This window comes from Anopheles arabiensis, chromosome 2 (genome assembly GCF_016920715.1).
Source record: "Anopheles arabiensis isolate DONGOLA chromosome 2, AaraD3, whole genome shotgun sequence".
NCBI lineage: Eukaryota > Metazoa > Arthropoda > Insecta > Diptera > Culicidae > Anopheles > Anopheles arabiensis.
This window is the reverse complement of record NC_053517.1, coordinates 34872511-34879475: the sequence shown is the minus strand read 5'-3', so window position 1 is coordinate 34879475 and position 6965 is coordinate 34872511.

Sequence of the window (6965 nt, the reverse complement as noted above, 5' to 3'; positions counted from 1 at the left end):
AAGGCAGAGCTCAACAAATTCACCAATCTGGGCCTGGGACTAAAATCGAACGCGCGTCGTACGCAAACAAGCCACCACCGTGCATACAAATAATTAACCAATTGCATTCGATGCAGTTCGGCGCGGGCGTAGGTGAAATGGTGGGCCTTTTTTTGTTGTTGCTGTCTGTTGTTGCCGTTTGCACAACGCTGATGGCTAGACGTTACGGCAGCGATTACGTTTCGGGGCGCTAGCGGGCCAAAACCGCCAAGGGGGAACGCGGAACGGAGCAGGCCGACGTGTTTTCGGCCAACATAAGGCAAACAGAGCGGGCGGACCGATTAGCCAGTAGTAGTAGCTCGAGCTTAATAATTCGCAACCTCCCCAAAAACTGTTCGCACAGCGCCAGCGCTGTACCGAACATATGCTAAACATACACCATTGCACAAAATGCATCGTCTATTATGATGCATCGGGTGCATCATCGGTACAGGCGGTGGTTTCGATCGCGTTTCCCACCGTACTTGCGCATCGCCTACGGTGGTGAAGAAGAGGTGGTCGGAGTGGGTGTATGGTGTGGCTGTGAATGCAAACGAGCGTGAAAATTGGGTCAAACAGCGATTGATTGCGGCAGGATTGATGCGATGCACACCGTTATTGTTATTGTTATTATTTTTCGCCACCCATGCCATTGTGCTCAAGCCGCGGCGCCGCGCGTCACGTCATAATTCATTTTCAATTTTAATGTCAATGAGCTGGAAGCGCGCGGCTCGCATAGCACTAGACAAATTAATAATATCACAACGTTGCAAATCATTAATAAAACGGTCGCCGTGCGGTGTGCCACAAAATGGGACAAATTGGTGCTGGTGTGTGTGTGTTTCCTGCGGGAGCAAGGGACGAAGCAAGGGGGTCAGAAATTAAACGATTCGTTTGCGAGGCTGTATTGTTCTATCGGTGCGTGTGCATAAACGAGGCAAAAAGGTGTCGATGGTTGTGATGTTGTTACCTTTGATATCTTCTCGTATTACCGTTGGCAGCAAGCGGCCTAAAAGTTAGGCGTTGGTTGTACTTTTATGCGATCATTATACTTATTTTTGGTAACATATTTATTACACACTGACACGGAGCGAAAAGCGTGTGGTAAGCTTACTGACCGTTTTGAAAAAGGTAATATGAAACAAGGCTCAAATAAGCATTTATGAAATGTATTCATAATGCGAGCTTTTCATGTGTTGGGATAGTATTACTTCAATAATCAATCATCAGATAATTCAGTCCATACAGAAACAAACAAATCAAACATATTGAAGCAATAATTAGTAACATTTTGTTACTATTAACTAATTTCGGTTTTATTGCTTCCTAAACATCATGTATATATTCTTCACTACAGAAGATGATGAAATATACCGAAACATGTGGCTGAATATACAATTCATTTTTATTTTTTAAATACCACAAAAGCATTTAAATAATCATTTTACAACTCCTCTATTTGATAATTACATATGCAAAACAAACGATAATTAGGTGTATCGTGTGGGCTCGTTATTTGTTGCATTTCTTTACAATTCAGTTGGGTAGAATTTTGTGTATAATGTATAATGATGTTCGTCTATAATTGTCACAGATCAGACAATTGAGCATGTTAGCTGAATTGCTGTTTCCTATAAAATGTGAAAAACATTTGGAAAGCCATGCTATACATTCCAAGAATGTAAAACTAGAGAACAATTCTCCCCATTCACGGCTGCCTGAAATTCCAGAAACGAAACAAATTAAAATGATAAAAAAAATAATTTGTGTTATGGTAATAGTACCAATAGTGGTGATATTGCACTAAAATTCGTCTCATACGACAAATTAACAGTAGTTAAGTTAATTATGATAATGTGACATGTTCTCGGGCCTCGGGCAACAAAGGGTTTTAAAGTTAAAGGGGGCCATTACGTTACATAGTTACCGAGAAATTCATTATTTTGTGATCCTTAGGATTTCTTAACGAAACTGATATTTTTGAAAACGTTCTAAATGACCACATAACAACGCAATTGTTTTTTTTAACATTATTGTTATCAAATGATATTGCATTGTTTATACATAAGAGTTAGGATCGGCGGAGGAGATTGCATGAAAGAGAGTTCAGCAATAATACAAGCAATGCCATAATTAGAGTGCCATAATTTGGCGGCCATCAACGCGTTGGTTGGTGTGCGTGAGAGGGCAACGGATGAAAGGTGATCGCCCGAACAGCGGGAACCTTCTTCCACGAACGGCAACGGCAGCGATCGGACGCGCGCAATCCGTCTAGGTTTAAGTTAGTCGTTAAAATAAATTTATGTGAAGAAAAATACCGCAACGTCCAGCCCTAGATTGATCATATGGTGCCGTGACCAGGATTGAAAACCTTTTCGAAAAGCGCTAAGTGAAAAGATTTATTCGTTGAGCATTTTTTGTTTCGTTTTGTGATTTAGTGCGTACCGTGCAAAGGAACTATCGTTAATACGTGTTTGAGTGTACGAACTTTGGCGGCCAGTAAATGTGAAATTTCAACCTGCAAAGGGACAATCGTGCCGTTTATTACTCGTCATTGATTGCGTGTCCGCGTCTCCGTCGTATTCAGTCCGTTGCCAACAAGACAGACTAACTACCGCCTTCTTCGGCGTCTTGCCACGGCCATCGTAAAAGCTATAAGAAGCGTTCTACCGCAGCCATCGCGTTTTTGGATACAATTCAGCGATTCACCGCAGTCGCGTAAAAAAGCTGTGAGGCGTCTTGCCTTTATTATAATATAAGATTTCGTTCGTCTTTGAATCGTGTAACGTCTTGTTACAAAGAACACTAAAGTTAAGTTACTGTCCAATCCGTTGAACATTAGTGTGAGAAAACGTCAGCTTATCTTCCGTGTCGCAACCGGTTGTTTTCGCGCGTGTGATATCCGTCTTCGTAATCGTGTGTTTCCCGCCAGTCGCAGTTTGGAACAGCCATCCGTCATCATCTGTGTGTGTTTCCCTGCCATCGTCATTGCAACTGTTTTCCCGAATCCTGCCATCTCAACAGGTCAAGTATAAAGATGACCGAAATTGCGAGCCTAAGACAACGGTTGAATTCTTTATTCACGAAGCTGAAACGAAATGAGGTTTTCATAGCGAACTTCCAGCCTGAACAACACAAGCATCTCGTGCCTGTCAGGCTCCAAACGATTGAAGGTATGGAAAAGGAGTTTGAAACGGCTCATACGCAATTGTGTTTGTTAGCGCCCAGTGAAGCTGAGAAGCTAGAAGAAGAGGAGTTGATGGATAATTTTGAGGAAAGGTTCATAGCTATGAAAAGCGCCATGCTATCGCACATGCCTACTCAAACAGCTCAAGCCGTTAGCTCTGAGCTTGGCTCAAGCCACGCTCAAAACCCAAGCCACTCTCCCATTCAAAACCACGTTAAATTACCAGCCATCTCTTTGCCCGAATTTAACGGTGATATAATGCACTGGATGGCATTTCATGATACCTTTGAAGCATTAGTTCATAACAATGCAAGCGTTTTGGATATTCAAAAATTCCATTATTTGAGAGCTTCATTAACTGGTGAGGCCGCTAGATTGATAGAGTCGATCCCATTGTGCGCATCGAATTACTCCATCGCATGGCAGGAGCTCAAGGAGCGATTCTCAAATGAATACCTTCTGCAAAAGATGCACTTTAAGCAAATGTTCGGCATCCCACAATTACGAAAAGAATCGTCAGCTGACTTGCATAGATTGGTAGATGAATTTAATCGGCATGTAAAAATGATTCAAAAGCTAGGAGAGCCAACCGACCAATGGAGCTCAATGTTAGAATATGTTTTGTGCTCCAAACTACCAGCGGAAACTCTTACACATTGGGAAGACAAGGCAGCTAGCATGAAAAAGCCAACATATGAGGCGTTAATAGAATTTCTGCAGAGAAGAATGAAAACATTAGACTCTGTTTATATGAGTAAATCTGCGGATGTAAGCTCTACATCGGTGCCTGCCGTAAGGCCTTCTTCGCATCTTTCGTACTATTCGTACACCGCAAATAATACCAAACGATGTCCTTGCTGTCGACTAGATCACTTATTATGGTACTGTAACCAATTTATGCGACTTCCGCAATCTGAGCGCCTTCAGATAGTGCGAGCGAAGAGTCTCTGCATTAATTGTTTAAGAGTCGACCACAGCATGAAAGATTGTCCTTCGACCAATCGGTGCAAACATTGCAACCAGCAACATCATTCTTTATTGCACTCCTTTGATTTTGTACGCCGGCAGCACACCCACGACCGAACACTACATACTAGCCCTCAGGTAGCTCCTAGCGCTTCATTTAACAGCACAGCAGCATTGGAAAACGAAAACCGAGCAGCGGACCAACGAGAGGTATTCTTACTCACTACTATTGTCATTGTTGTGGATGCGTTTGGCAATCACCATCCAGCAAGAGCATTATTAGATAGTGCATCACAACCTAACCTAATAAGCAAAAGATTGGCAAAATTAATAGGTCTACCTACTTCCAGATTGGACATTGACGTTAAAGGTGCTGGTTGTGCTACGACGAGGGTGCGGGAGTCCGTGTATGCTGAAATTCGATCTCGCACCAGCCAATTTTCTTGTGGAGTAAATTTCCTGCTAATGGATGAAGTAGCTGCAAAACTTCCTTCCCACCACATTAATATAAGCCGCTGGAACATTCCGCCTGGACTATCCCTGGCGGACCCTCATTTTAATCAGGCCGAATCAATAGATATGATAATCGGAGCAGAGCATTTTTACACCTTTTTCCAACTGCAGAGCGTATTTATCTAGCAGATAAATTACCAATACTGATCAACAGCGTGTTTGGGTGGCTTGTAGTCGGTCCAGCCAGCGAGGAGGTCGTTAATCCTCACTCAAACCCAACACGAGTATCAATGGTTTCTTTAGAAGAAAAAATAGAGCAGTTTTGGAAGGCAGAGGAGCTACATGCATGCGAACCATATTCAGTAGAAGAAAAGCATTGCGAAGAGCTGTATAGATCGAAGACTGGAAGAAATAGTGACGGACGATACGTGGTGCAGATGCCTAAACATCCAGAGTTCTCGATACGCTTGGGCGAGTCAAAAGGCCAGGCGTTGCGCCGATTCTACTCATTAGAAAAGCGCCTATCCCGAAATTCGCAATTGAAGAAGGAGTATCATGCCTTCATGCAAGAATATATAGATCTCGGACACATGCAGCCTGTTAATGAAAATGCGTCAAGCCCAACGAAAACCTTTTATCTGCCTCATCACCCAGTCATAAAGGAGAGCAGTTCCACTACTAAGGTGAGAGTAGTCTTTGACGGCTCCGCGAAAACATCTACAGGCTACTCCCTCAACGAAGCACTATGTGTGGGACCTATAGTGCAAGATGAGCTGTTGGACATTATTTTGCGTTTTCGCACCTATTTTGTGGCCTTAGTCGGAGATATCGAAAAATGTACCGTCAAATCCTCTTGCATGAAGATGACCGCGCATTAGTGAGAATATTGTTTCGATTCTCATCAACATCACCAGTAAAAGAGTATGAACTGAATACTGTCACATACGGTTTGGCTCCTTCCTCTTTCCTAGCTACGCGCACCTTGCTTCAATTAGTGCAGGACGAAGGAAGCAATTACCCTCTTGCTAGTCGTGCGATTCGCAATTTCTACGTAGATGACTTCATTGGCGGGGCATCATCTGTTGAGGAAGCTATACAGCTCCGATCGGAGCTAACTGGAATGATGCTAAAGGGCGGCTTTCCATTACGAAAGTGGACCTCAAATCGTTTGGAGGTTTTGCAAGAGCTCGATGCTTCTCAAATCGGAACCAAATCATCACTGCAGTTTGATACCGACGAAACTATAAAAGCCCTAGGTGTCTGCTGGGAACCTGAGCGCGATAATTTATGCTTTGCATCAAGCATCAAGCCACTGCAGTTACCCTCTACTAAACGGAGCATTTGTTCGGAGATAGCTCGATTATTTGACCCGTTGGGTCTTATCGCTCCTGTCGTAGTGCGAGCAAAAATAATGATGCAGCAGCTTTGGGCGCTATCGATTGGCTGGGATGAGACTGTACCAGAGTCATTTGGGCTGAAATGGAAAGATTTTTATGAGAAGTTGGAGATTCTGACTTGCTATAGAATCGAACGATACTGTTTCGCCTTACGATCGAATGTGCAACTGCACATATTTACTGATGCTTCAGAGTCGGCATATGGCTCATGCGTTTATGCAAGGTGCGAGGATGCCGAGGGAATATTAAAATAGCTTTGCTTGCATCGAAATCTAGAGTAGCTCCATTGAAGCGTATAAGCCTGCCTCGTTTAGAACTCTGCGGTGCCGTATTAGGGGCTCATCTGTACGAGCACATTGCCAAAGCCATTCAGCTTCCTGTGCAGTCGGTACATTTCTGGTCCGATTCCAGTATTACACTACATTGGATCAAAGCAGCTCCAAATACCTGGAAAACATATGTGGCAAATAGAGTAGCAGACATTCAACAATGTACGAAGGGCCACACATGGAGGCATGTACCTGGACAGCAGAACCCGGCTGATCTCGTTTCGCGGGGCATGACGGCACCCGATTTTATAAAAGCAGCATTTGGATCTCTGGGCCAGCTTGGCTGGCGCTACCTTCTAATGAATGGCCTACATCTGAACCTCTACTACCGACCGGTATCGAAAAGGAAACGCGTTTGCTAGTTGCTGTTGCCAGCGCATCGCCTGCAGTTAACCCTTGGTTCAAAAGGTGGTCATCATACTCCCAATTACTGCACATTATTGCATACTGCAAGCGATTTATAAAGAATCTAAGGCTTAAGGCGAGAACGAAGCCTGCTGGTGACCCGGTATCCATCGTATTGACACCAGAGCAGAATGAGGAGGCAAAGGCATTTCTGGTCAAGACTGCTCAAGACGATGCCTTCCGAAACGAAATTTCAGCCCTTCGGAACGG